This window comes from Schistocerca nitens, chromosome 3 (genome assembly GCF_023898315.1).
Source record: "Schistocerca nitens isolate TAMUIC-IGC-003100 chromosome 3, iqSchNite1.1, whole genome shotgun sequence".
NCBI classification, from domain to species: domain Eukaryota; kingdom Metazoa; phylum Arthropoda; class Insecta; order Orthoptera; family Acrididae; genus Schistocerca; species Schistocerca nitens.
Genome location: NC_064616.1, coordinates 529,386,959 through 529,411,221, shown reverse-complemented (window position 1 = coordinate 529,411,221; position 24,263 = coordinate 529,386,959).

The window sequence follows — 24,263 nt, the reverse complement described above, 5'->3', positions numbered from 1 at the left end:
TCAGTGCACGCGTTACAGACACCTGGTGTCAGCAGCGCACGAAGACGGTCGACAGTCTTGTGTGTGATATCGAACTCTGCGATGGATGACTGCGTCCCGGCGGCGCAGAGACGGAAGATGGAAGTTGTGCACGGGTTGCGACCCTATGCTGCCGGGACCGGAGTCCGGCTGCTACTGGAGTGAGCCGCGGAAGCCCGTTGCGCTATGGCACTATGTCCGGAGGACGAATTTAGTGCTGGAATCTGGTATTCCAACTAAGACTCGAACTCATGCACACTGTTGGCAGTTCCATGTGGTTCACTCGCGTCTTGGTAGAACTGCTGGGCTGAGAGCGAAACTGCTGCTACAATAACAACTATTTTCACCAGATAGCAGTGCATCTGTTATGTCAGTGAGTCCTTTCCTGTCACTTCTCGGTAACATCATTGGAACCAGCTGGTTCAGGAACCCCCTTGTCTGTGCTGCGCGTTACCGCTGTGCTGCCTGGTTTCACAGAATGAGCCTGGTCGTTCTCACAATATTTCATCAACTCTGTTTCTACAAGTGAATTGACATCATACTGCACCAATCAGCTACCAGTGGCAGCTGCAATACTCCTCCACATATTCTCTCAGATTTCTCCATAAAATGGTAGCAACATTACAGTTCTCTTACGAGAGTGGAATTTCTGATCTTTCTCAATTTATGGTAGGTAATTCACGATTAACCCTAGGAAGCTATTTATCTAACCTACAAAACTCATGTACACACCACTTATATTATTTTACCTAAGTAGCCTTCTATATGCGGTGCACTTAAAACTGTTGAGGGGAGGGGGGGACGGGGGGGCGTTGGGAAGCCGGTCGCGGATGTCGTCAAATCCTTATTCAAACTCATCGCAGAATTGCCTGATTCCGTTATTAGATCTTCCACGCGGATGCAAATAGATGATCCTGATAAATTCTAGGGTTACGATGCATAAAAAATTGAAACATGCTTCCACCGGACGAACGACACTTGCTGCCTTTGCTGCATTCACCAGTTCAGTAAACAGTTAGGCTAAAAAAAAAAAAATGTTCAAATGTGTGTGAAATCTTATGAGACTTAACTGCTAAGGTCATCAGTCCCTAAGCTTACACACTACTTAATCTAAATTATACTAAGGACAAACACACACACCCATGCCCGAGAGAGGATTCTAACATCCGCCGGGACCAGCATCACAGTCCATGACCGCAGCGCCTTAGACCGCACGGCTAATAGTTAGTCTGAGACACAAGTGACGAACACGGTAAGTGCATGCATGTCCGAAGGAACTTTGCATCGTACTTCTGAACGGCGCAGGCACTGCAGTATCGTACTCGTCTGCCGAAACCGGGCAAGCTACTCTTAGTTAAAAATGTCTCCCCTGTACGGGAGTACACATATTGGATGGACACATGCAGATCGTAGGCACATGGCTGACGACACATGGAAGTTTGGGTCTGGCTGTGAGCCGTGCTTGGATAATCCTATAGTTTGGTGACCGCTCGCGATAAGCGGGCAATCGTGGTTCGAGTCCAAGTCCGGCTCAAATTTTCATTGTCTTCATTCCATTATACAGCTGATGATTGTCCATCTTCATAACTACGGATACATTCCATGTACAGGTGACAAACGTGTTCTTGTGCCAACGTAAGCTACTATTTGCAGGGCTGCACAAAGTACGTTCATTAGTCACCGGTATTGTATATCCCACCTATCTTTGTAGCTGACCATAATACATACCTTTCGAGGATGTGCGAACTTGATGGGAAAATCAGCTGCTATTTCAGTAGCCAAGGCATTCCTTGCTGGCTCAGGTGTGTTATTAACAGTGGACACCATCTTGTACCTATTTCTAACGCATAGTGGGACAACTGTGTGATCAGTTTCCACTTTAAATCGATCAGATGTAGCACTTCGGAAGACGCAGAGATTTCAGTGTTTCTAGGCGACTATAATAACGCATCGACGTTACAGCTTTCGCCACTGGTGCCCCAATGTGGTCGTAGCTTGTCGCAGTAAGCTTACATCTGTGAACTGTGGTCAATGCAACCTCTAGATTTTCCCGGATGGCTATAGTTTTACCTTGTGTTTTCATGAAACAAGCACAGTTCGATCCATTTTTTGATAATGAAGGCTATATAATGTCAAGGAAAAATTTACCAATCAAAGCAGCCAAAGAATAAGACTCTAAAAGCAGAATACAAGAAGAGATGACACTTCAGAATATAGCTCTGTAGGCAGTGTAAACCTACACTTTAAAAATTATGATACACACAAAGTACAGAGAAGAAAAATAGAAACTAGCCCTGGCGTCTAAAATGATCCTGAAATTGTGGTGGTACTGTTTCACTGAACACACGATTTGCAAGAGCTTCTGTGGATTGTACAGCACACTTTTCGTGGCCTAATACACATAATTAGCAACAGAACTGAACCATGAGTCCATTCCTTGCACTGATGTATAAATGGAGGCGGGAGGGGGGGGGGCGGTTGCGGAGTTTATAATGGGTTATATTCGCAAAAATAGCACCTAAATAACTGTATTTCCCAATGGTGTTTTCTAACTTGCAGGCCACTGTTCACACGGTGTTAAGCTTCCCCACCCTCGGACTGAAAACTACAGCGACAGATATTAAGACATATGTGACAACTGTGTAGGCACCGTGGGAAAGGCCACTGCTAAGCTAATTCACAGCTCCACTATCGATATCTCAGAAAGACGCTATCGCTACTTGAAATTAACGTTTAAAAATAATGCACCATAAATGTAAGAGATTTGTGAAACAAACGTTGCCCACAAACGGCATAGCAATATGACCTAGCCTATATTTAAAGGCATCCAATACACACGAACGCCATTTGATATTACAAACAAGGCAAAGGATATCTCAACTTCTCATTTTATTATTGCAGTCACTAGTTGTTCTTCGTTCGGTATCATTTTCATTGTCATAATACGATTTTATTTCAGATCAGTCTTTCGCCAAAATTGAAGGATTTATAACACCGTATGGAAATGCGTATCTGTGTTGAAGGTATACAAGTTGATATTATTTGTTCTGGAAGTGTTGTGTTATTAGATGAACGAACAAATGCAGTCGTTTTTACTAGCTCACCTTCTATACTTTTCATAATGTTTTGGATGATAATCAAGCCTACATTCCACTCATATTTCATTTTTTCTTTTCTAATGTGTGTAATTCTCTATATGGCACAGCTGTTATGCCATAAATTATGAGATTTGCTGTTTTCTTTCTATGACTTGTTCACTAGGCATTTAGGTACCAGGAGTCTTCTTAATTGTTGGAAACTGAATGATTCAACCAGCTATGTCTCATTTCTCAAACGCCCTTCAGACCCTCCGAAGCATCCTCAAAGCGGCCCTCTTATCTTTCCTTATAACGATTAAAAACGTACACTATCAGCAAGTGTACTGTTACTCCTAAGAGATGTTGGCTTTACAATGCCTTTTGCAGGGGTACTGATTACATCATTCCTCATGCGTAGAAAGTGGAGAAACTTAGCCAAAGTATGGAACACGTGACAGACCAAGACAAAATATGAAAACACACTTACAAATCAGGAATAGATGTATAAGTAGAAAGAAGTATGACATGTATGAAATGGATGCCTGAGTTTGTTATACTACAGGCAGCATCGAAATGGAACGGTATTTGATGCTTTAGACGATGATGGATATGGAATGTAGTAAGCATCATTATCTTGTAAATCTGCCGTCAGTGCTATAGGGGGTCTGGTGAGATGGTTTTTAGGAGGTATTGTGCAACCTAATTGTTCTTTATAGAACCCTGGACGAGAGATCTAGTCATCAATCGAAGGCTTATGGATATAAAATAAATATAAAGATTCCATTTTCTCAGTCTTGTGAAGTCTCAATAAATTCGGAATGTTATTTATTGCTCAGCATCTGCCCGAGCCGGCCTGGGTGGCCGGTCCCAGGCGCTACAGTCTTGGACCGCGAGACCGCTACGGTCGCAGGTTCGAATCCTGCCTCGGGCATGGGTGTGTGTGATGTCCTTAGGTTAGGTAGGTTTAATTAGTTCTAGGGGACTGATGACCTCAGAAGATAAGTACCATAGTGCTCAGAGCCATTTGAACCATCTGCCCGGGGAAAAGACCCACGGTGTAGGGCGTGAAAAGTATGTATTAAGCTTGAGTATCTTGTTAATGAACTGTCTTTCGCTCTTTGCGATAGACGCGCTTGGAAGCTACTGCCGGCACAGATGTCTCAATCTTGAGGCGGCCTCAGTACCACAGGGAGTTGCTATTTTGGAAGCGCAGTTGGCAGAGCATGAGAGGGCCTATATCTGTGCTTTGTCGCATCAAGACAGAACACAGAAGCTATAATTGTCCAGAAGTCCCTGTGCAAAAGTAGCTCGTAGGTTGTGGAGTTTAGGCTCTCTTGGTGTGAGACTGTAATGAAAGTTACTAGTTAATAGGCCAAGGCTTTCTAACTACAAAATGAGAAGTCCGCTTCAGATTCTGGGCTGTCGGTGACATTTTAATAAACGAAACGACGTAGTACATCAAGTCACAAAATAAGTAACAGAATAAATGTTCGGCTACAGTGTCAGCTGTTATATACTAGACACAGATAAATATATTTGTTCATTAAAACCTTAAATTACTTAAAAAATAACTTTCTACTTACACATTTTGCGACGCACTGGACGCAGTGCCACGGTCCTTTAATATTTACATTTTCGGTACGTACATAAGACTTTATACGTGGGACACTGCCTGTATTGAACCATACAGCCAGTACGACAGCGTACTCCCCTTCAGCACTCGCCGCAAACTGTTAAGTGAGTCTGAAATACTTCCCTCGACTCACATTGTTGGTGCGCTAAACTCGTTTCATTTGCATTACACCATAATTCCAAAATTAATAAGGAAAACTGGTCATAAAAGATTCTCAATAAATTATATGATCTCTTACTACTGAATGTATCTGCTATAAAAGTAAATCAAATCTGAGTATATATAAAGAAACTTTAATAAATAAAAGACTGTCTACATCTCGCTCCACGTCCTACGTCACATGCCAGTAGCTAACATTATGCTTCTTGATTGCTAACTGAGGTTTGAGACTGAACAGTACGGCGTACCGAGCCAGAAATGTCACAGTATGTAAGAACATGTTATTTTACCACGTGTCACAGACAAACGAGCTCCTCGTCCAAACCGTAAAATCCCAAAGGGTAGCTACGGGCCGTCGTGTCATCCTATGCTTTGCGTCGTTATGTGGATGTTGTACGGAAGATCATGTGGTGAGCACACTGCTCTCCCGGGCTTTTGCGGAAATTTCATGCCGTGGAGCCGCTATGTCACAGAAAAAAGTCTACAACAAAAGAAAACTGAAAAATAAAGAAAATTAGTAAGTCAACAACAATTTGTACGATGCCGTATCTTTTTCCTTTGGTTACCGTTTTGTAGAAGAAGCTGCCACTATTATCGCTTTTCGAATAAATAAAGCGATGAAAGAACAATGGCCTCTGTTGTCAGTGTCCTTCAGATCTAAAGGGCGCACTCTTCACACTATAAAAGTGTGGAAGAAATTTATTGGAAAGGGAGTGTGCGTTTATGCTGCAGCCTCGTTACCTGAGGTGATAAATTCAGTCAAGCATCAGTCTCGTTTCCTGAGATGATAAATTCGGTCAAACGTAAACGGTGCAGCGCCCCTCTGGCACCTCATGTCTGGACCAGGCGACGATATCCGGCTTGTTTGCGTTTCGCGCAGCCACCGTCCCTGCGAGGCCGTGAACACTAGCTCTCACTGGCTGTCTCAGCGTCACTTGGACAGTGCTGATGTTAACTGAGTTGACAGATGTTATGTGAGTGTAAAACGGTGACTGTACGCAGATACGTTGAACTCAGGGATAGCGGTTATCGCTGAAATAACCCGTTTTCGGTTATACTGTTTTTTTTATCTCCAGTTTAAAATCTCTCAGAATAACCGTTTTTTATATTTTTGTCGTTTACAGTAATAATAAAGGTATATATCGAGCAAAGATTGGAAACTGTTAAGATTCCTTTAGATTTAGCGTTATACGTTTCAAGACACGGAGGATAAAAATATCAGATGAAACAGGTAAATAAAGGAAAAATACTTAGTCCGTCCAGCTTTCGCTGCTTTTCTGGGAAAGTAATGAGAGGCTGAATACTACAAAAAGTACCAGTATCCTCCTATTGATTCTAATTTTTTTGAAACTCTGCTCAGAAATTGTCTTGTATTCGAGGATAAGAACACTATTAGGACATGACGAACAGTCGGTGCTAAAGAGTGAAACCTCAGGTTATGTAACGCTGTTTTTCGTATTAAGTTGTCCGTTTCCAGGGAATACAAACAAATAAAGGAATATTATTAAGACACAGGCAACAGATCTGCAACTTCCTATTTTTATTATAAACTATGACTGAATTATTAAGTTTTCAATTAATTGCTGATGCCATAATTTCCTTTCTATTTACTATTTCACAGATATCGCAGACAAATAATAAGGTGTCAGCTAAAATTTGTAGCATTCTTTTTCTTTAATAATTTAGAATGGAAAACCTGTTTTGTAGTCAGTTGTATGTATCTACTTTTTAACAAGAATATGAACACAATTGATTTCCCCTGATAAAAGATACTCTTTCGAAAAACTCAAATGTACAATTTAGACAAGGGGTGTCCAACTCGCAGCCCGCTGGCCGCATGCGGCTCAAAGCAAGTATCTATGCAGTCCAATAAGTGAGCATCTATCACACGATCGGTAAAAAAAATTTCCATAAAATTTCGTTTTTGTGAAGTTACGATAAATTGAAACATATTGCTAAGGACTGGATGAAATTCGGAGTCAAATTTTTTGATCTGGTGCAAGAATATGAAAATAGATTTCAAGCTTTTCGAAAAAATTAAGCAAAACGTTTTTATTTATGCGACACCTTCTACAAACGACGTAGATACGTTGCCTGAATATTTTCATATGGAGTGCATAGAATTGCATTGTGATATCCAACTAAAAGAAAAATTTTGTCATCAACCTTTGTTGGGCTTGTACAAGTCGTAACTTCCCAGACGCAAGCATGCCTCGTCTGAGGCAGGAGACAGTAGTAAGCGCCATGTCTGAAAATGGTATCACATTGAAAGGACTAATTACAGATTCTAATACGACCAACAATAAATAAGCTACGAACTACAACAAGGAGACAAGCAACACAGCTGACGGTTGACCGGTCTCAACACATGTAAAATAGGCCGTATCGCAACAAGTATTTATTTCTGGAGAACCATTTACTGTACGTTTTCTTCTAGTTTTAACCAGTAATAGTTTCCTATAGGAATACGGGACACTTTCTTTCCAACATCATGTATGTATTAAACATTTTTATGTCTCACTGATTCACGCTCAAAAGACGTGCACTTCATGTCTACCTAATCTCATAATAATAAACTCGAAAACAACACAACTGAGGAAATCCGACGGATTTAAGCTCAAAAGCTGCCTTTAAAGTCAAATTAATCTCAGTACTGTATGTTACATACACTATCTTGTCAAAACGATTCGGAGACCTTTTAGTGTAAATAAACATGATGTGTGTCCACCCTTCACCTGTATAACAGCATGAACGAAGTTGGGTACATTTTCAATGAGCTGTCTGAATGTCTACGGAGGAGCGGTCGCTCATTCTTCCTCCAGAGCAGAAACCAGAGAAGGTAGTCAAGTAGGATGCTGGAGTTTGGAGCGAAGTCTACGTTCTATCTCATCGCTAAGGTGTTTCACTAGGTTCAGTAAAAACTCAACACAAACCCTTCCTACGGATTGCCACGGAGTATAGCGCGATTGATCACTCGAAATAACTCTTTTTTTCCAGTCATCCACTGTCCATTTGCATCGTTCTGTATACCATCACTCGAGAGCTTAGCACTGGCCACAGAAATCAGGAAGGGCTCGGCGACTGTACCCCATTCTTTTTAACTACCTACGCACTGTCACTGTTTGACTGTTGGTAGCGCTTTTGAACTCAAGAGTGACACCTTCCGCAGATTTAACTTGATTTTGTGCAACTGCCTTGCTCAATGCTCGACGATCCCAATTTGGCAGTACATTAGCTCTGCCTGTGGTCGTTCCTTCGCCTTTCCACTTCACAGTCACATCACCAACAGCCGAAACGGGCAGCTTTCGAAGGTTTGAAATGTCCTTGATGATTCTGTTACACAGGTGGTATCCTCTGAGTAGTTCACATTCGGACTCACTGAGCTCTCCTGGCAGATCCATTCTGCTGTTACTGCTTCTCTACTGACAACACAGTATTCCCCGCAACTCATTGTCAGTTCAGCATTACATATGGGTGTCCTAATTCTTTTGATTAGTTAGCGTATTTAAGAAATGATAAGGAAGTATGCAAGGAGTTTTATATTGACTTGGTTCCCAGTTTTGTAGGAACAGTGCTGAGAAAAGATAACCAGTCGTAACATAAATTCATTACGTACATCAGTGAAGGCAACGGCCTTGCCGCAGTAGATACACCGGTTCCCGCCAGATCACCGAAGTTAAGCGCTGTCGGGTGTGGCCGGCATTTGTATGGGTGACCATCCGGGCCGCCATGTGCTGTTGCCATTTTCCGGGGTGCACTCAGCCTCGTGACGCCCATTGAGGAGCTACTCGACCGAATGGTAGCGGCTCTGGTCAAAGAAAACCATCATAACGACCGGGAGAGCGGTGTGCTGACCACACGCCCCTCCTATCCGCATCCTCAGCTGAAGATGATACGGCGGTCGGATGGTCGCGATGGGCCACCTGTGGCCTGAAGACGGAGTGCCAGATAACGTGAGAGAACTGTTTTATCAGCATCCAAAACTGTAGAAAGAGTGAACATCGATAGCGCTCAAGCCCTGTTCTTGAATATCAGTTAAAATTATTGATACATTTTCGCATGAGTCATATCATGCCTCCTTGTCGAATGTCATGCTGATGAGCGCTGCGGTTAAGGAGCCTTTCGAGAGTTAAGAAAGCAATGAGCTAGTTAGCGCAAAAATTAGTATTATAGGCTCGAATTCTGTAGAAGAATTCGAACCTCCGTTCGGCCACTCAGATTTAGAGTTTCCACGATGAAGGGCAGGTCTTGAAATGATTCCTTTGAAAACGAATGTGCTACGTCTCTAACGACCTCGTCTGTGATGGGACGTTAATGCCTAATAGTTCTTACTCTATATGTTACATAGACCTTCAGAAACAGTAAAATGTCTGTAAGGGTGTCGAAGGAGAGGCTGTGCTGAGAAACAATCGCTAAGAAAAAAATCGATAATTATTACCGTTTCCGAGTTATATAGCACTGAATTTAGCGTCAGGTCGTGGTGCGCGCAAAATCAAACAGCCTGCCAAAAGCTGTGTTGCCGGACTTGTTCTTCGTTTGCCTTCCTCAAACCGAACAGACGTAGCTTTTGCTCACCTAGCTTAAATTTATCTCCTCCCAAAAACGCATATTATAACTACAAAGAATATTTCAACAAGTGGTAATTCACAGCCCCGCGGATGTCTGTCCGTTATCGCATTTTATCCCTTGCAAGTGCTTGCATTTGCTCGCGAAACGACTTGATGGGCTAACTTCAGTGGCAAATAACTCGGAAACAGCGCAACGTATAGTGTTCTGTTCTTGAGTAGTATTTCTCAGCACAACTTCCCGTGGAACACCCTTACAAGCTTTCCAGACTGTTTCTGACCATTCTCTCTAAATAAAGTGAATAAGATCTAGATTGATAGCTGGAAGGAACGTGTGAATTATCATCATCATTTATTTATTTATTTATTTATTTATACATTCATTTCACATGGCCATGTTAGGGCCTTCAAGCCCTCTTACATCTAACCGGATATTCTTCGTGAGACGTCATTGTAATCTCTGCAGCAGGTCAACATTAGCAGTCTTATGAATATTGTGTTGAATAATTTCCCTACTTCGTTCTTATCGAATGAGATTAATGATATCTAAATGAAGTGTGTGGCAGCAGTACGGAAGTAATCAATGTGGAGAAGAGGTTGATTGATCGGAGAGAGAACGACAAATGATTGGGTCATGTCATTATATCAACTGGTGAGATGTAAATAGAAATAGGAGAGGAGTAGAAAACCATCAACATTTTACAACGTGGCTCAATGGGCAGAAGGAAAATGCCTAGGGTATGCCGAGGTGGGAGCTACGCTGACTATGGTAAAGCTTGAATCTCCACTTGATTGCAGAATGGGTTTGGATAACACCCAAATTGTAAAATAGTTTCTTCCACAGTCATTTGGCCTTAATGAAGGAGAAGATGGAGAATTCAGTGCTGGACAAAGATACAGTCGAGTTGGTGTACGTACCCTATCTGGTATTGCAGATGTGGTATGATAGGTATCTGGCGAGCAAGGAGCGGTGTTCAGGACACCAGTGACTATGAGATTGATGTCATAAACAGACAGTTTAAAAGCACGTTGTCTTTCCTGTCGCATAATGTCTAACTCAGTGTAGGAAGAACTGACGTGATCGAAATACCAAACGGTACGTATGATATGCAAGCATTCGTAGCTAACTCTAGTCGTTTGGAGTTGTGCCGTGTTGATCTAAATAACAGTAGTTCAGATGTGCCGATTTGGTAGGACTAAGGACTGGACTAACTTTTGTTTAATTTGAGATGAAAATATACTGCCTGGCAAAGAAAGTGAACCATGTAGAAGGGGAGATGATGTGAAACTAAACGGAATGAAAATTGCGTAAAAGTATGATACTGTGAAAAGAATTCGACCGAGCTCTGGAAGCCGCACGTCGAAATAAGTCGCCTGTAGTAGACGACATTTCCTCACAATTTTTGAGAGACTGACGAGAGCATACCATGACAAAACTATTCCACCCGGTGTATAAAACGTATGTGACAGGTGGAATACCCTCAGACTCCAAGAAGAATGTAATAATTCCATCTTCAAAGAATCGAGGAGTTGACAGGTGTTAATAACACCTAAACGTCAGTTTAATAAGTTATGGTTGCAAATTAGTGTAAATTAGTGTAGCACCAGAAGAGAGGGAACAAATGAAACGAAACTTCAAGGGTTCAGAGGGTATGCGATATTATTTCAGTGACTAGAAAATCGAGTTGGATTAAGAAAGAACTTGGGAACCCAAGTATTAGTGTGATATTGTGTGAACTATTGGTCTGCAGGCCTGCATGGATTCGGTTGGAAAAGATGTCATAAAACATTGTACCCTGTTCTGAAGCAACCTGGTGCGTAACTGTTGCAACTGGTCTATAATATCCACAATACTGGGACTGGGACAGAGTTGACTTCAGAGCTAGTTCTTAACGTGTATCAGGGAAAGACCTGGGGACCTAGCTAGCCTCGGAAGTACCTCAACGTGAGGAGGACAATTCGTAAAGGCACGTGCCATGCGTGAACAAGCAATGCACCGCTCATAGGTGACACCACAATACTGTTGCCTGAGATTTAACACATGAGGACTATTGATGTCCGAGATGTATCGTTGTGCCTTTAGAATTCCCTGAATCACTTCCAGCTGATACGTGGTATCATACCTGATGATGATGAACATAGCTGCGCCCAATCAAAACACTGTAATTAAATGACTCCTTACCAGATCGCCACCATACTCACTGACGATTGTCATCTTGGGAGTGCAGAACTGCGTTTCGTAGCTGAGCACAATGTGCCACCCTTCATCACGAGTCCATACATCCCTGTCACAGCATCACTGCAGACAAAATCTTTTGTTTTGTTGGCTGCTTGTACACAGAATGGTATGCACAGACCGCCCCTGGTATGGGGGCAGCCGGTGTGAAGGATGGGAGATACATAGGTTGTGAGCGCCTCAAGGGAGGCCGGTTTGAGATGAAATCAAAGTTTTTTAAGGAACTCATAGTATATACCGAAACTTAAGGAGTACACGGGGGCTCGTCCAGGCTGGACTGTAGAGACATCAGACAGCCTGGATGTTTGTTAAGTATGGAAATAGGAAGGAGATATAAATAACGTTTATGTTTGAAGTAGCTGGTGATCGGTCGGAGAGAGCAGAGATAGAGGCACACAGCACGAGGCCATCTGTTTGGTCAGAAAGCCGGAAAGAAACCAAGAGTGTCTGCTCTGTCTGGAAGCTGGATCACAAGACAACAAAGCGACTGCATTCTACTCCCCAGGATGCGGCCAGCAGCAACAACATGACAACTTTCTTGGGCCTCTCATTGGCTGATAGATGGCGCATGCACCTGCAGTGCATTCAGCAGAGGACTGAAAGCATACTCTGTCAGCTGCTGTTGCTAGAAAGACCCGCTTCTGTTATGACTGAGACAGTCTGGTTGGTAATGTAGGCTCTACAAGAGCGCATGCTATGTTCCAAGCCTGTAGTTGGGTTCGAGGTAAATGTTGTTGTTGATGTGGTCTTCAGTTCAGAGACTGGTTTGATGCACCTCTCCATGCTACTATATCTTGTGCAAACATTTTAATCTCCCAGTAACTACTGCAACCTACATCCCTTTGAATCTGCTTAGTGTTTTCATCTCTTGGTTTCCCTCTACGGTTTTTTACCCTCCTCGCTTCCCTCCAATACTAAATTGGTGATCCCTTGTTGCCTCAGAACGTGTCCTAACAACCGATCCCTTCTTTCAGTCCTCAGATCTAATCAGTACTTCCTCATTAGTTACGTGATCTATCCACCTAATCTTCAGCATTTTTCTGTAGCGCCACATTTCTAAAGTTTCTATTCTCTTCTTGTCTAAACAATTTATCGTCCTTGTTTCACTTCCATACATGGTTACACTCCATTCAGATACTTTCAGCCGGCCGGGGTGGCCGAGCGGTTCAAGGCGCTTCAGTCTGGAACCGGGCGACCGCTACGGTCGCAGGTTCGAATCCTGCCTCGAGTATGGATGTGTGTGATGTCCTTAGGTTAGTTGTAAGTTCTAGGGGACTGATGACCTCGGAAGTTAAGTCTCATAGTGCTTAGAACCATTTGATACTTTCAGAAAAGATTTCCTGAGACTTAAATCTATACTCAGTCTTAAGAAAATTCTCATCTTCAGAAAGGCTTTCCTTGCCATAGCCGGTCTACATTTTATATCCTCTCTATTTCGACCATTATCAGTTATTTTGCTTCTGTGTCTCATTTCCTAATCTAATTCCCTCAGCATCACTTGATTTAATTCGACTACACTCCATTATCCTCGTTTTGCTATTGTTGATGTTCATCTTATATCCTCCTTTCAAGACACTGTCCATTCCGTTCAAGTGCTCTTCCAGGTCCTTTGCTGTCTCTGACAGAATTACAGTGTCATCGGCAAACCTCAAAGTTTTTATTCCTTCTACATGGATTTTAATTCCTACTCCGAATATTCCTTATGTTTCCTTTACGGCTTGCTCAACATACAAATTGAATAAAATTGGGGATAGCCTACAACCCTGTCTTACTCCGTTCCCAACCACTGCTTCCCTTTCCTGCCCCTCGATTTTTATAACTGTAGTCTGCTATCAGTACAAACTGTAAATAGCCTTTCGCTCCCTGTATTTCACCCCTGCCACCTTCAGCATTTGAAAGAGAGTATTCCAGTCAACATTGTCAAAAGCTTTCTCTAAGTCTACAAATACTACAAAGGTTGGCCTTTCCTTAATCTATTTTCTAAAATTAGTCGTAGGGTCAGTATTTCCTCACGTGTTCCAACATTTCTACGGAATGCGAACTGATCTTCCCCGACGTCAGTTTCTACCAGTACATGTATGAATGAAAAATTTTAAGTCCCAATAAACTGGCAGTAAATTACACCCGATAACCCAGGCTGGTTTGGCACCCTGTTCTATCCTCCACTCGTTCGTAAGGCCCACGATTGCGGGCGAGTGACACTTATGAGGGCTTGCTGTTATGGAAGGGATCTGTTACAATTGCTTTCATTTAGTGTAAGTGGGAGAGGGCTTACATGTAGTCAAGTTAACCACATTCCGTCAAATAACCGGACTGCTAAATGTTTAATTTCAGAGTAAAATAATAGTACTCAGAATTTTAAAATACTGATTGCAGTTAAATAATGGAATTAACTTTGATGATTGAAAACAATTTTTTAAGAGTTTAGTAATACCGTGCTAAACTTGGTGTAGGGAAAGAGTAGATATTGGCTGAATTGCATCAGCATACATCTTTCAGTGGCTTACGGACGCCTCTAGAAATTTGTAGGTGTTTTTGTTGTCTGCAAATATTAATCTCGTTGCTACATACTGGACTCAGCGCCAAAATATGATATGTGGCATCAACATAACAGAATACTTACCTCTCTAAAAACTAATGTACTAGGGTATTAAACATAATAAATCCAACTAATACAAAATATTAAGTCTCAACTTGATTGGAAATGGATTGACTACATTTAGAAAAGAGTAATAGTAAAGAAAAAATTTTCCCGCATCCCCGTCTGTTATCTACGGCTAGTAGTTGCATGAAGTTCCACAGGCTGTGGGATGTTAATACAATTTCGATACAACCCAGAACTCATTTCTCAAGGCGAAGAGATAGTGTTACATAAAACGCACGTACGGGGTCTCAGTTGTATTGACCTAAGTGGCTCTAATTTACTATCTTCACTTGCCTTAAAGCAGTTCATATGTTTGGAAGTGGATAGACGTCACCTTAATAAGTTATACCTCACTTATATACAGAATTATATTAAAGGCTGGACATAATACGAAGCCAAAGGAAAGTTATACTTATTCACTTAAAAACACCTTAAATTGCTTCATGAGGTAATAGTTCTCATGCAAATTTCATCAGTGGATATCTGTAAACCTCACACGAGTAGCTGCCAGTTAATATTTTCATAAATCACTGCCCATGATTCGATATGCAACGATATTGTCCAATTGTAAATCCATATGTTTGGAAATGGTAGAAGTCACCTTAATAAATTGTACCTTACTTAGGTGCAGAATTATAATAATGGTTGGACATAATATGAAGCAAAAGGAAAGTTATACTTATTCACTTAAGAACATCTTAAAGTACTTGATGAGGTAATAGTTCTCATTCAAATTTCGTTAGCGGATATCTGTAAATCCATGTTCTCAATGACTAAAATTAGGACTAGAGAAAATGAAGGACACGCTAGAACATTTTCGTTTCTCCCGGCTTATACAGTTTTCAAATAACTTGCGGGAATGCAGCCGAGTGACGAAGTCAACAACCACCGATATTTAAACAGGAGCACACCTTGCTATTTTCGCGGCAAAATTGCTGTAAGTAAGCGCTATGCAAGTGAATTTAAAACCTCGGTTTTCAGAGAAACTCTTTAAAGATAAGTATCTCTCTCTCTCTCTCACACACACACACACACACAAACACACACACACACTGTAAAAACTAGCGTCATCACAAACCAAAGACGGCCGAGGTCAGAATTATCGATAGTCACAAGTGAGATAAAAGGATTACATGCAGAATTTAAACAAAAAGCCCTATCTGTATTCATAAGATTATTTGCTAATTTAATTTCAACAGTTTCCTTAGTAACACTACCCAATAGCTGGAAGTGCATGTCAGAATCTCCATGTTGCTAAATTCCAAAGCATGACCTGAGACAAGACAACAATGTTCTGCATGGCGGATTTGCTCTGGTTTTGCAAGCGGCACGCTTATGCTCAGTTCACTAGTCCTCCAAGATCCTTATAGTTTGATCAATACATGACTTGCCACAACTGCAATATCATCTTGTACGGAACGTAAAAGGACACTGATCTTAGACGATGTAAAAGAAACTTACTTACTTCCGCAAAATACGACCAGTTCTGTTCGAAATTCTCCATGCGTATGGCAAAAAGGCCATAGACTTTGGTGCCACCTTGATATTATCATCACTCACTCGATGCACAGTTGCTCAATAGCGCAAGGCACGTCTAATCTGTCTTTCATGATAACCATTCTGACGAAAGATGACTTCGGAATGGGATAACTCAACTTACAAACTCTCAAGTTAGAGATGATATGTGCCCTATGAACCAAGGTACGAAGTATCCCTTCACGTTGAGCCGCATGGTGACAGCTATCAACCTGCAGATATAAGTGAGTGTGAGTAGGCTTTCTGTAAATGTCACGTCCCAACGTACCATTCACCTTCCTCCTGACCAACACGTCATAGAAGGGAAGACAGCCACCCTTTTCCACCTCCATCGTGAAAAGAATATTCACGTTAATTGAATTTAGGTGTTCTAAAAGGTCGTTCAGATTCTCACTGCTATGGGGCCAAACAACAAGAGCCTTATCTACATATCTGAAAAAAACACGCAGGTGTCAAAGCCGCTAACTGCAAGTCACGTTCCTCGAAATTTTTCACAAACGTTAATAAATTATGTAACATTGCAGAACAATGTCTTGGCACCGATCATCCTATGGAATATAACAACACGGAGATTCTGGCATGCACTTCCAACTATTGGGATATTGTTACTAAAGAAGCTGTTGAAATTAAATTAGCCAGTAACCTTATGAATAGAGATGATGGTTTTTGCTTAAATTCTGCATGGAATCCTGCTCTCTCAGTTGTCAAAAAACATAGGGACAGAGTTCATGCTACCTCACCCGTTGACTATCAATTTCACTACATATACATCTGACGTCGGTCTTCTTTGGTTTGTGATGGTGCTGATGTTTACAGTGCGTGTGTCTGTGTGTGTGTGTGTGTGTGTGTGTGTGTGTGTGTGTGTGTGTGGATGTGTGGGCGTTCGTTATCTTTATAGAGTTCCTCTGAAAACTGAGGTTCTAAATTCGCTTGCACAGCGGTTACTTTCCGCAATCTTGCCTTGAAAATGGATGGGCGTGCTCCTGTCGAAATATCGGCGGTTGTCGGCGACATCACCCGACGGCATTCCCTAATGCTGTTTCAATCACACCAGAACAGTACTCGATCTGTTGCCAACTGAAAGTGCGTATTGGTTGCAACCTTATGTTTTCTACTTTATGGTGGCAAAGTTTAAAAATTATGTGTCTTGTCAGCTGTTCTTAGAGTTAACAATATTCGAATTATCAGGGGACCTTCATACAGTATAAAATAAGTTGTCACTTGGAGGGGCAAATTATCATTGTGCGAATTACAAAACCAGTCCAATACATCAGGAAAGTACCAAATATGAAGTTATATGAGTAGGTATAGAGAAAACAGGGGCAAAAATGTAGAAAAGGTGAGTAAAACGTAAATTTTCACAACAATAAAACTAAAAATATTATCGTCCTATTCATAGACGTTCACATGGAGGAAAGTAAACAAAGCCTTGACTCTTTAATCAGTTCACAATATACAAAATAGAGTCACGATTGGAATGTGATTTGGCGCAACAGAAATGCAAGTTTGTAAACAAACTTCCAACAGATACGCTGACGGCAGAATACCATGAAGATGCCGTGGCGAAGGGGACAGAACAGTTCACTGTGATATCGCTAAAGCATAATGACGGCTCACACGCTTGAAGGATGGAGTGGCACAGCACTGCAAAGCACAGGTGTGATGGAGGCGTACGGGCGGGTGCGATAGGTGGAGAACGCAGTGGCGCAAGGAAGAGAAAAGGCGGGGAGTGAAGCAGGAATGCACGCTGTTACTGAATATGTGATGGGGGAAGCGGACGTGTAGGCACGGTATTGTGCAGGGGGAAAGCGGTGGAGACGCGACAATGGCGAAGAGGGGAAGTACAGAGTTATTGCAGGAAACAGGGAGGGAGAGTCGGGTGACTGGCGTGCCCAGTGAACGATACGCACACGTACGTTTCTGAGGCGACCTTGAAGCAAGCATATGTTTTTTAAAACACAGCTGACAATGTGTATTTCGCTAAGTATGAGTAAAAACAGAGTAAACGGTTGCTGTCAGAAAGCAGGTTAAGCACCGAAAAGGAGGAGGAGGAGATTAGTGTTTAAGGTCCCGTTGAGAACGAGGACATTAGGGACGGAGCACAAGCTCGGATAACGAAAGGATGGATAAGGAAAGCGGAGTGCCCTTACGAAGGAACTATTCCGGAGTTTGCCTTAACTGATTTAGGGAAATCACAGTAAACCTAAATCAGTACGGGCGGACGCGGGTTCGCAAAGCCGTCCTCCATAATGTGAGTCGAGTGTTCTATCCCGCTCGGTCGCCGAAAGCAATAAGCACAGAGCGACACCATATCTGTACATACAAGACTCTTAACTTTTGTATGACAAAAGATCAGAAACTGCTTATACAGACGTACTCGAAAATTGAGATAAGGGAGCACAGCAAACAAGGTTTAGGAAGGCATAGTTCAGAACGTTAATACGGGATTTACTTGCACTAATTTGAAATAACAAAGACGAGATGCATAAGACAAAGCGTAGCTATTCAAACAGGTAAACAATGAATACACAATTTAAAACTTCTGTGGTGTCATAGTGAGTTTCTGTACGTAATCTCAGCAATCTCAAATTCAGGAAGTACTGGCCATCATTTACAGAATTTATTGCTTCATTGACACAAAACAGAACCGTTAAAGGACAGCATATTTTGATGCGGAAAGAGCCAAGGTGTCGAGGGATATTGTTGCTTAAGCTTCGGTTACAAATTAGGTTCTTTAAGAAAGATGAGCAGAAAGAGAGTGTGAAACGTCCCCTTAAAACAATTATAGATGACTGTGCTTAAACTGACACACAATGTTTTTAGCGCAACGCAATCTGACTTTCAAAAATCCCTACAAAAAATGGCCCTGACTAACATTAATCTATACCTTTCCGAAATCACTTACCTCACCAAAAATCTTCGTTACTCGAACTACTGCAATACAGCGAGCGCCACTACTGCCAGCTAAATAAAAGATTCAAACTACTGAAGGCACTAACTACTAATAGGCATAGTTAGCAAATGAAAGATTTTGATAGAGAACAAACAATGTATTTACCTCAATAGTATTCAAAAGTCATAATGTATATAGCAGTTCATGACATCCAGTCTTACAAATTTCAAAACTCCGCCATCTCTCTCCCCACATCCCCCACTGCTGGCGGCTCACCTCCAACTGCGCAACGCTACGCGCTGTTAACATCCAGCTGCCCAACGCTACAATGGCGAGTATTACAACAATGCAAAGTAGCCACAGACTGCACACAGCACAGCCAGTGATATCCATACAGAGTGCTACGTGGCGTTACCAATAAGAAAACATAAACAGCCTACTTACATTGCCCCCATGCTCCCCACAAAAAGTTTTACAAATTGTTTTGCGCAGTGGCCAATACAGATTTGAAAAAATTTTTCATAATTACAATAAACAAAGATATCAAATGCACATACTTATTGATACAATGTTGGTCAAAAGCTAAAATTTTGTCACAGTCCATGAAGACAGTCCTCATCATTCATCACAGTAAAATTGCAATTTTTTTTTTCAAAGTCTGAGCAGTAAAAGAGAAGGCACACGGAAGTAGTGGATTTCCATGCAGTCTTGAAGAAGTAGCGTTGTCCTTCCAACGGAAAGACAGTGCTGACTCTTGACATGCAGACAGATAATGGGCCTCAACAGAGCAAACCCACCGCAGAGTCAGTCGAAGTTTTGAAGAATATTGGTAGGTAGGTCATCACAGAGTAGAGCCACTATAGTCCTGGTAGAGAGTATGGTATTGGTGCGCCACCAGAGGTGCAGACCCACTGCAGTCCTTGTAGAAATAATGGTATTGGTGGGTCATCAAAGGTGCAGACCCACTGCAGTCCTTGTAGAAACAATGGTATTGGTGGGTCATCAAAGGTGCAGACCCACTGTAGTCCTTGTAGACACGGCCAGCAGCCATCTATTGCGACTGTGCAGGTGCACAATCACCATCGAAGAGTCTTGCGGAGAATATAGCAAGTCCATAAACCACCACTTGTGCACTCACAAAGTTTTTGGAATTGTCCTTAGAACCAGCAATGCTGTGAACCAGTCCCTTGCTGAATTATTAACACACGTGCAATCACTATCAGTCCCTACTTCTCACATATTGCCCATATACTATGACCAACAGAAATGTGTGCAGTGAATTGTAACTTACAAGTTACTTAATTCGATGAAGTGGTGTCAATTACAATTTTATAACATGAGAATACAATAACAAAGGTACAAAATACATCATTAAAGAACATAACAATACAGATAACATTTGTAGTAATAGGGGCTTTACAAAAGAATAGAAATAAACATATACATCAGTGTTACAGGAATACATAAGTAAATACATAAAAGATCAGAATAACTTTTGAAACATCAACTTCACACATGAGCATTAAAACAAAACAGAATAAATAATGTCTAAACATCTTTACAAAGTAAATAACATAGTATTAGAAAAACTTTACAACATAACTCTCATCAGCTAAACACATAAAGACAGGAGAAACACAAATTCGCATAGTGTAATTACACAAAAATACAGGACAGGGTTTGTTTTCAGTGTGACATTTGGTACTGCAGACCAACCCAAAACTTCATTCCATAGATCGTTCCTCTTATTTCGACATTTGCTCCAGCCAAAAAAAATTCTATCCAAGCATGCTTTCTGTATTTATATGTTCATACATTCCTTACCTCATTATTTATTTTCCATTATCTTAACTCATCATTTATTTCCAAGAAAATCCTACCTAAACCTGTTGTCCCTAAACCCTAATTTTTGTTCATATCCTCTTTCAGAATCCTTTTTTGGCCAAACCATTTTCTTATAGCTTCTCAATGCATTTCATCCAATTCATCACAACTCGTTCTCATATATAGTCTACCCCCTCTTAAGAGAACTTAAATATACTGAGCTCAGATGTTAAACTAAGGGACGAGGTAATGCAGCAGCGCAAAACAATTAACACAAACGGCAATGACAAAAAAAAATGGAAAATTGCAAAGCAAGCTACAGTAAATATAAATTACTAAGCAATGCAACATTACAACTAATATGAGCCAATGTGCAGCAACAAGAAAAATAAATCAGTAGTAAAACTAGCTTAACAGAGAAATACAAAGTGAAATTTAGTAGCACTATGTCTGGCAAACAGCAGCAGGAAATATAATAACTTATATCTAAACATGACAAAGCTCAAGCAGAAAAAATATTACACTAAAGATGGCCATGTCTAATACCTATGTCACATCTTAATACTAGAGTGATGAAGAGTTACAGTTATTAATCCCTTCTTATTGTTCTTTCCATTCCAAGTGCTCCTTTTTCAAAGAATGTGGATCATAAAGTAATTATTTAATAGATGTGTTGACAGAAAGTGTTCACATTAGCAAATGCATTTAATTTTAATTTATAAAACCAATGTTACAACACAGCTGGAAACCAGATATTAAACAAAATGAGCAATCTCTCAACTAGAAAGACAATATACGTAAAATGTTTCTCATCATTTTATTAGGTATTTTAGTAAATATCATAAATTAAGAGCTCCACAGTGTAATCATATGTTTTCAAGTTTGAGCGTGTCGTATTTGCGATGCTTTCTACAAAGAAATGTCAATAGCGAAGATAATGGTCTCTCTCTTTTTTTTTTACCTGTGCCTCTGAAAAGGCACACACTAATGGCTTTTTCTCCAGGCGTCTGACACAGCTGGCCACTCAAGACGCATTATGTCAAGGTCACTTGGCTTTCTTACCGAAATATTTACAACACCAGTTTGCACTACAGTGACAGTCTCATGTAAAAAATTTCACAGGTCGAGAATTTGCGTTACAAATGTGTAGAAACAAAATCCTGTAAATATAACAGCGTACAAAAAATTTTCGCCAGCATAGTAATACATTCACGCATATACACACATTTCATAACTCTTAAAGTACGATTCTCGGTTTCCAACATCCTTTTTCACAAGTCAGAGTCCCTAACCACTACTCCTTATTCCTTACCTTCTTACACATATACATATTCATCAACACGTCTTCAGTATTTCACCATAATAAATACATATCATAATAAACATTCCTCAACAGCATAATACACATCGTTGTCGTAATAATAACATCATAACACCTCAGTCAAATCTCCAAACGTCATAGCTTCCTGCAATAATTTCAAAACCTAAAAAAATTCTCTGCTCATTTAAATAGCATCATCTACCTCAAACGTACTTTATAAATCATGATCCCATATCAAATATATCATTCAAAGCTCTCATAGTATCACAATGGTTCTGAAAAAATATGAACAGTTCACAAAGTACAGAAAAAATACAATTTCGTAAGTATGAAATTATCCAACTGTGTAATTGCGTAAACATGTGTCACTGATGTAGTAATAAAAATGTTTGCTACTCTGTTAAATAATCAGATAGCCGTGTATTTTGTGTTGGAGAAATATGGTACCGATGTGTAAAGTTGTATAAGCAAATACCATATTAGCTAGGGCTCCTTGTGCTTGCCACACACATGGTACACAAAGTAAGCGTGTACCCCCCTGAGGATTAATGTTATTATACCCTCAGGTGTTACAGATTACAGCAATGGAATGAAATGTATCACGGAAAACCATTGTATCATTGTACTTAAAATATCTTTAAAAATAAATGTTTTAAGTACAAAATTAATCACTCAAATACGTGTACTGTAGCGCTAAACTGTGCGTCATGTTGTAGGATAATCTCTGTGCAAGCCTCGTAGTTATCGTCCTCCGAAAGCTAAGTTCTGCAGAAGTCAATGTACTTACCTCATGATAAGCAAAAGTGAAATGCTTTGCGTGTAGATATCTTAGTTATTACGCTTATTGTTGTGATGAAGAAAGTACTGTGCTGTAACGTATTCTTGTGCTACGGAAAAGGCTGTCTCCTTGTAGCTATACCACAAAAGTTACTACTAAAACATATTTTTCTTTCCAGAATAATACATAAAACTGTGCAGACATAAAACAGAAACACCGCAAAAGCAACATTGTAAATTGTCACTCATTAGTAGCGTCGTGATAAAATCGTGTAGCTGTCACATAAACTAACCACTGTGTCATCTGGTATCTCTCAGAAAGTACTTTAAATCCAGAATGTATTTTCAAGTAAATCAAAATGTTGCATTAAAATCTCATCAGCAGTACCAGTATATGTTCTAAGTATGTGAGCCTTATAGTCGTTACGTAATCGTGCAACTAAAAGCAAGAATGTACAAATACAATAACACTTGGTTGTCTGTTCACCATAACAATGCATTCGTAATTTCTGTTTAAATATGTTCTCTTGGTTCTTGACTGGATATTTAACTTGAAACATTGTTGCATGATAACAGTTTCTAAGTCTGACAATGCATACTAGAAATGTGAAGTGAAAAGTTTTATGGCAAAGACAAAGTTAAGAAGCAGATTATCTTTCAATAAACGGTTTTACATGTGAAATGTGGTGTAACCCTTTGCTCTTCCTAGTACGCAGAGTTTCAACTTTAACGCAATTATCATGTGGTATACATCGGTGAAGAATACTGGAATTTTTCTCAAGGTTAGCGTCTGTTAGTTTTCTCTGAGCCAGCCGGGGCACGTGGCTGCCTGCGGTGCGAGTCATTGTCTGTTCCTTTGTTGGCGCGCGTCGTTATCGGGATTTGGAGACCTAACTTCTACAAATTCACCTTGTCAAGAGGGCCCTGCTCTGTTTGAATCCCGCCAGTTCTGATGCAATTCAGGTCTGTCGTTACGATCATATCGTCTGTCGTCATGTCGGTAGATTCCATAGTTTCTTTCTTGTCGCTCACGTGATGGAGAATTTCTCCCTGAATCGTAACTGCGCGCTGGACCGTTGCGTCTGAAGTTATTCTGTCTCCCTTGATAATAATTATTTTGGTTCCCATATTGTCTGTTTCTCTGATTGTCTCTGTGATAGTGATTACTATGGAAATGCGATCTTTCTCTGTAATTATTTTTACTCGGCCAACGGTTGCCATACGGGTGGTATCTGTTTTGGTCACAATTTACGTTGTAAGAATAGCCTTGTCGTGTCCAGTTATTATTTCTTTCATCGCGGAATTGTGACGGATGTGACCTGTAATTGATGTGTTCCTGTTTTCGCGTTCCGCGATTGTCAGTGTCAATTTCCAATTCTTGTAACAGTCCCTGAAAAGCTTCAATGTCGTCTTTGCAACGTCATGCCAAAATAGTATGTCGTAAATGTTCAGGCAATTTGATTAAGCAAATGCGGATGAGTTCTGAGGGGCTGTAAGGGTTTGACAGGTACTGATTCTTGTGCAACATGTCTTCAAAATATTTCACAAGACTGGAAAATTCAGATTGTTTGAAATGTTTC